Source organism: Peromyscus leucopus, chromosome 6 (assembly GCF_004664715.2).
Source record: "Peromyscus leucopus breed LL Stock chromosome 6, UCI_PerLeu_2.1, whole genome shotgun sequence".
Classification (NCBI taxonomy): domain Eukaryota; kingdom Metazoa; phylum Chordata; class Mammalia; order Rodentia; family Cricetidae; genus Peromyscus; species Peromyscus leucopus.
The window spans coordinates 47,003,177-47,010,671 of NC_051068.1; the positions used below are offsets into that span (position 1 = coordinate 47,003,177).

The 7,495-nt window shown below is 45.8% G+C and overlaps 1 long non-coding RNA gene across 1 annotated transcript; it reads left to right on the forward strand.

Moving 5' to 3' along the window:
- The first annotated feature begins 527 nt into the window (after positions 1 to 527).
- Positions 528 to 7,204, forward strand: LOC119088168. Its single transcript, XR_005091766.1, has 3 exons — positions 528 to 768; positions 1,093 to 1,225; positions 7,118 to 7,204. It is a non-coding gene; the product is annotated as an uncharacterized LOC119088168 (long non-coding RNA).
- Positions 7,205 to 7,495: the final 291 nt, after the last annotated feature.

Below are 7,495 nucleotides of genomic sequence, written 5' to 3' on the forward strand. Positions count from 1 at the left end.
ATCGGGTCAGTGATGCCAACCCTTTCAGCTCTGGCTGAGAGTGTGGGCAGCATTGCGTAAGTCCTGGAGGAAGGAAGTTAGAAGGGCAGCCATGTCCTCATGACCGCACTTCATCCTTGTTCTTGTTTTTGTTTTCTCTCTTTTTCCCCTTTCCACTCGGGACTAACCTCAGAGTTTAGCCTGTACATTTGAGGGTAGCAATACTTAGTTGTAACAGATGAGGAAAAAACATTCATTACCCAAAGATAGTTTTTTGATGAGGTTCTGTATCTCACAGACAGTAGATGCATGGAGTTTCTTATGCACCAGGAATAATTGCTTAACAAGAGGCATGGCCATGCTGCTATACTTGTAATTTGTGGTTTGTAATTTTAGCGTGGGAAAGGGTTGAACAGCTACTTAGTAGGAAAAGTATACTGGGTGGGTTTTTTTTTTTTTAATTTCATTTTTGTTTTTTGTCAACTTGACACAAGCCAGAGTTGACTGGGAAGAGGAACTTCATTTGAGAAAATACCTCCAACAGACTGGCCCATAGGTACTTCTGTAGGTCAATTTCATGATTAAATGATTGATGTGGGAGGATCCACCCCACTGTGGGTGGTGCCACCCCTGGGCAACTGGTCTTGAGCTGTATAAGGAAGCAGGCTGAACAAGCCATAAGAAACAAGTCAGGAAGCCGTACTTGTCATGGCCTTCAGCGCCTGCCTCCAGATGCCTGTCTTGAGTTCCTGCTCTGACTTCTCTAGATGTTAGACTGCAACCTGTGAGGTAAAAGAAACCCTTTCCTCCCCAACTGCTTTTGGTTAGGGCCTTTATTGCAGCAACAGAAGGCCAACCGGAAGAAAAAGAGATAGATAGTGGCGAATATTGTGATTGGCTCTTCATACATATCCAATTTCATTGTAGCTTGCTTGGCTTTCTGGCTTTAAAAGCTGGGAAGCTAAAGAACTACATTTCCCAGACTCCCTCGGAGTGTAGCTAGGGGTCATGCTGCTTGCCTCCCTGAAGTAGCAGGTGGGGTGAGGGTGGTGCGGAAGCCATGTGGTTCTTCTGGGAGGCATGGTTGCAGAGGCTTCTCCTTTTTCTATGCAGCTGGCATAGAGGTTCTGCTGATCAGATCCCAGACCCATGGGGACCCAGCATCAGCAGGGATGTACCTGCTAGAGAAGTCCCGTGGCGTGGCTGGTCATTTCTCCGAACTGTGTGGTCAATGGCTCTACAAAAGGTAAGCCTCGTCTTTCGACCTCCAGAGCCATGCTGTGAGTTAACCAATGCTCGGGAAGAAGCCCCTTTATGATTAAAGTGGGAGGATGCTCTGCTGTCTGGAACTAGGATATTAGTTGATTTGTTTTTAAATTAGTAAGGGGACTAGGCTGCACGGTTTTGAGGCACAGGCCTGGGATGGATATTTGAGAATTAGACATATAAACACATGGCCTTTAATCCAAAGCCAGTTTAATCTCTGAAATTTGGTGAACACATCTCTGCTGGGTTTTTGTTATTTTGGTTTTTTAAAAAGATTTATTTATTTTAGTATATGTGTATGAGTGTTTTCTTACATGTATTAATGTGCACCATGTGCATGCCTGGTGCCCACAGAGGCCAAAAGAAGGTTTCAGGTCCCCAAGGTCCAGAGTTACAGACAGTTGTGAACCTTCACCTGGGTGCTGGAAACCAAGCCTGGATCCTCTGCAAGAACCACAAGAGCTCCTACCTCGCTGAGCCATCTCTCCAGAGCCTGACGTGAGGCAGGGTGTCGCTGTGTTTCCCTGACTGGCCTGGACCTTACTATGTAGTGCAGGCTGGCCTCGAACTCACAAAGTCTGCTTGCCTCTGACTTGGCAGTGCTGGGGTAAAGGTGTAGTGGTGCACAGGATGCCACATCTGCTGCTTTCGTGACAATGGTAAAGACTTCCCAGATGTCATGACCTCCTGGCAGCTTTAGATCCTGTTTCCTGATACTAACTGGAAGCTCTTTAAGCTTCTGTGTGTACATTCCATTTTTAAAATTTTATTTATTTTTATTTTATGTGCATTGGTGTTTGCCGTGGGTGTTGGGTCCTCCAGAGTTACAGATGGGTGTGAGCTGCTATGTGGGTGCTGGGAATTGAACCCACGTCCTCTGGAAGAACAGTCAGTGTTCTTAACCATTGAGCCATCTCTCCAGCCCCACCATGTATACATTCTTGTGGCTTCCTTCTTTCTCTGTGCACCCCCTCCGCCTTCTTTCTCTGCTGCTGATCCTTTACTGAAGAGGATTCCCTTGGTGTTCTGAACTCAATCTGCTTCCCACTTGGCATTATTCAAGGGAGAAATTCTAGTTGTTCTGTCCCTGTGGTTTTAATTCATTTAATTCATTTCTACACAGCACTGACTTCTAGACTGGTTTCTTCAAGTCACCTTTCCTAAGGACCAAGTATAGACCCAATATCTCTGCTTCAGCATCTTCTGGGCACTCAAGAAACGGAACTCATTACCTTCCTCTTCCTACCCCTCCAAACCCCTCTCATTGGCCAGCTACTATTCCACCTAGTCCCTGCGCAGGTGAGTGGCACCACAGTCCACAGGGTTGCTGAAGCCAGAGCTGAACACTAGCTGTTGTCCGTCTTTCCTTTGCTGAGCCGACCGACCGGTCCCGCCACTTCTGAACATTGCTCAACTCTCACCTCTGCGGCCTTAGCTTCAGTACCATCATCCACAGCCTGCTTTGCCTCAACAGCCCTCCAGTCAGGCTGTCTTCCCTTCATCTTGCCTCCCTCCCACCCTCCCTTCACACTGAATGCAGACGAACACATCTAAGGTAGGTGGGTGGCGTCATGCCTTTCTCCTGCCTGTGAGTGGCGTGCTAAGCCCTGCACAGGGCTTGGAGGGTCTCCCCTCAGTGGGGTCCTCGCATCCATGTGACACTCCCTGGGGCCTCTCCAGTCCACTTGTTTGCCCAGCCTCATTGAATTTCTCTCAGGTCCTAGAATGCACAGCTGTCTTCAGTTCCTGGAGCACCAACATCAGCTTCTGCCTCTAATGGTTTGCTCCAGCTTCATCCCCTCCCCTCCCCCAGGGCAGAGAAGTTCCTTCCAGAAGTCTGCAGCTGTCACCTTTGGTTTACTTTCTCTCGTACCCCAGCAGACCCAGCTCTGAGTCAAGAGCTCTGTCTCCTTTTCTCCTTGTTAGTCCTCTCACCTCACAGAACTCTGGCTCTTAGTTTTGAAATGGCGAAACTAACACAGCCATTAAAGAGCGAATCCACGGTTCTTCTCCATCACTGCTTAGCAACTCTGACTATAAAGATGTAGGGTTGGTTGGGGATGGGGATTTAGCTCAGTGGTAGAGCGCTTGCCTAGCAAGCACAAGGCCCTGGGTTCGGTCCTCAGCTCTGGAAAAAAAAAAGAAAGAAAGAAAGGAAAAGAAAAAAAAGAAAAAGAAAAATCACTGAATTTAAACAACAACAAAAAGATTAAAAAAAAAAAAAGATTTAGGGTTGGCAAAATGAAGCTTTCGACTAGCCCTCAATCACCGTCAAGTCTCTTTCTCTGTCACCCTGTGTCAATGTTCTCCGCAGTGGGTTTCTTTATACCATTACTTTCTGTGTGTGTGTGTGTGTGTGTGTGTGTGTGTGTGTGTGTGTGTACATGCACGCGTGCAAGCGCTCGTTTATATCTACTGGGTAGTTTTATGTCGACCTGACCCAAGCTAGGGTCATTGAAGAGGGAACCTCAGTTGAGAAATGGCCCCACTGGACTGGTATGTGGACAAGCCTGTGGTGCGTTTTCTTGGTTGATGATGGCTATGGGAGGGCTTGGATCAGTGTACATGGTGCCACTCCTGGGCTGGTGGTCCTGTGTGCTGTAAAGAATCAGGCTGAGCAAGTCACAGGGAGCAAGCCAGAAAGAAGCCTCCCCCTGGCCTCTCTGTCCCTGCTCCTGCCTCCAGGTTCCTGCCTTGAATTCCTGCCCTGACTTCCTTCGACGGACCGGGACCTGTGAGGTGAAATGAACCCTTTCTTCCCCGGGTTGCTTTTGGTGGGGGTGCTTTATCCCAGCAAGAGAAAAGGAACTCAGGAAGTTTACATGCAAGTGCAGATCCTTGTGTGTGCACACACACGTGTGGAGGACGTATCCTCCTCAACCAATCACTCTCCACCTTAGTTTCCACACAGTCTCTCACTGAAACCCAGAGCTTACTGATCGGCTAGACTGGCTGGCGAGCGATCCTAGGATCACAGGCCTGCTGCCTCGCCAGTCCAAACTCGGGTTCTCATGCTTGAACAGCAAGCACTTCACCCATGACGCCATCTCCACAGCCCGGTCGTTACTTCCGGTTTGTTTTGTATTGTCCTAGCCAGGCTTAAACTCTCTGTCCTCCTGCCTCGCCTTTCCAAGTATGGGGATTACAAGACTCTGCCACCACACCTTGCTCTCCATCACGAGCTTTAGAAAGGGGAGGGGGTCTTATCAGTACAACTTACAATAAAATATCCAAATTTTAAATGGAAAGCTTGACTGATTTTTTAATTATCCTATTATCCACCGATGTAGTCACTACTCAGACCAATAGTTAGAATGTTTTCAGTATCATAGAAGGCTGCCTTGGTCAGTCTTCCAGTCAGAATTGTCCAAAAGAAAATCAGTATTTTAACCCCTGTGGTTTGACTAATTTCCAAGTCCACATAATGAAATTATGAACTATCTACTTTTTTCCCTTTCTCATCTCCAATTCTTTTATTTTGTTATTTTTTTCCATACAGTATATTCTGATCATGTTTCCTCCCTCCCCAACATCTTCTAGACCCTCCTCACCTCCCTCTTCCCCTGTGCGGGCTAGTTTTATGTCAGTTTGACACAAGCTAGAGTCATCTGAAAAGAGGGACTTCAATTGAGAAAATGTCTCTATAAGATCCGGCTGTAGGGAATTTTCTTAATTAGTGATTGATGGGGGAGGGCCCAGCCCATTGTGGGTGGGGGCCACCCCTGGGCTCGTGGTCCTGGGTTCTATAAGAAAGCAGGCTGAGCGTGAGGAGCCAACCAGTCAGCAGCACCCCTCCATGGCCTCTGCATCAGCTCCTGCTTCTAGGTTCCAGCCCCGTGGGGGGCTCTGCTATCTTCACAGGCCAGACGAGTCATGGGAGGCAAGAGGATAGTTCATCGCAACATGACTCAGTAGCCAGTGTTGGTTCAAACTTCAGGAGTCTGACTCCAAGCTGTTTCTTTTAGGCATATTTAAATAGCACAATCTGGTGAAAATGATTCTTGTGAAGATTAACTCAATCCCATGTGCATCACAAAGCGTATCTACATCTCTTTGAGGAACAATGTAAACTAAATACAGATTAAGTGTGACTACATGGAAACTCTGTAAAGTACATGTAGCACCTTTCAAGAGAATAAGTTCTGTAGACTGAGAGAAAGGTCTGGGGGAGGGTCTGGCGCCAGAAAGTCTTCAGACACACAGATTGCACAAAGGTCACCAGGCTAGAAAGCATGTCCACTCCAGCCTTCTGGGCAGAAAACAAGTTTTGCATTCCTTCCCTTAAAGGAACAACCCTGTGTGCTTAGTATTCCAGGTCCTCCAGTGCATGCCTGTGAGCATAAGGCCTTCTCTGTACCTCTACACTGCCCTGCTTGAGTTCCTGCTTTTGATGATGAACCATTATATGGAACTGTGAGGGAAATAGACCATTTCTTCCCCAAGTTGCTTTTTGCTCAAGGTGTTTCATCACAGCAATAATAACCCTAAGATACCACTCAACTTTATATTTTCTCTCTCTGTACTATCTGATTTTTGTTCTTAGATCCCTTTACTCAACATGGTCTTGATGAGATTGGTTCTTTTTATTGCGATATTCATCCCTCCTCAGACATGCTTATCATGTCAGAGGGCATTTGGATTGCTTCATGTTGGTTTAACATGAACGAAGGCATTATGAATATTCTTGCATATGTGTTGGTAGATGCTAGCATAACTGCCGTTGGGTTTATAGCTAGGAGCAGAGTTGCTATACTGTGGGTTGTGCATACAGTTATCTTATGTGGATCCTCAAACAAACATTTTACCAGAATCACTACACCTATTACACTCCCACCAGTAAATGTTCATGTGTTCCAATTGTTCCATATCTTTGATATTGCTTCATATCATTGTCAGCCAACTTATACAAATGTACACAATCATCTGAGATGAACACCGAAATTATAAATTGCTGCAATACTCTGAAAAGCATCTGAAAATGGCTTCCTGAGACACAGAGACACAATAATAAAAACCAATGATATTCATTGAGCATATGCTGCTTGCCAGACACATTCTAGGCACTTTGGGAGGTTATCTTATCCAACCATTGCAACATATGAAGGGTGTGCTGCTGTCTTCATCTTATGATCGAGAGATTTGAGGCATAGAGAGAGAGAGAATTTATAGACTTGAGCTAACTGGAAGCACCTGCTCAGATTGTTAGACATAACCCCTCTTTGGTCTGATCAGCCTGCCCAGAAAGCATTTTTATGAAAGATAAAAAATTTGGATTAGAAGCCATCGTGGTAGTTCACTCCTTTAATTCTAGCTCTCAGAAGTCATAGGCAGGTAGAACTCTATGAGTTCAAGGCCAAGTTCTCTACATAGAGAGTTCCAACCCAGCCAAGTTTACATTAGTGAGATTCTGGAGGAGAGAGGGAGAGAGGAGAGAGGGAGAGAGGGAGAGATTTTGGTTTGTGGAATAGTTTTACCAACTTCTAAAATAATTTACAGAGTGTCAGATAAGTTCCCATAGGAAAAAAATTTACATTTAATGGGACTAAAACCTAATGTGATTTTGGGGAAAGAGCATAAAGATGTCTTACTTTTCTAAATATTACAAAGATAAACTATGCAAACATGTTACTAAGGCCTAGTGTAGCTAGCTTCCAACTGTGAAGAATTTCCTTCATTATCTCTAGCTCTCGGTATTCGTGACCTTGTACAGTTCCTCTTGCACATTGAGTCGCTGCTGTGTTTTACCAATGGAATGCAGTAGAACTGACGGTGAGTCACTTCCGTGGCTAGGATACAGGAATGTCATTAACCCCATCTCTCTTTCTCTCTCTCTCTCTCTCTCTCTCTCTCTCTCTCTCTCTCTCTCTCTCAGGACATTCACTCTGGGGAAACCCAGCTACCATGTTACAAGAATGCTCAAAAGAAGCACAAAGAAAGAAATGATACCTCTAGCCATGTGAGCCATTTAAAAAATGGATGTTCCGGTCCTGGTCAGGCCTTCAGAAAACTGCAGCTGTGACCGAAAGCTTTGGAAGCTCATGAGATAGCCCAGTACAGACCACTCAGGGAGGCTGCTCCAGCCCAATTCTGAGAGATGGCATGAGAAAAATAAGCTTATTGTTGTATTATGTGAGATCAACTCAGAGAGAGAGAGAGAGAGAGAGAGAGAGAGAGAGAGAGAGAGAGAGAGAGAGAGAGAGAGACTGACTAAGGGGCCAATGACACCTGAGTTCAATCCCTAGAACCCCCT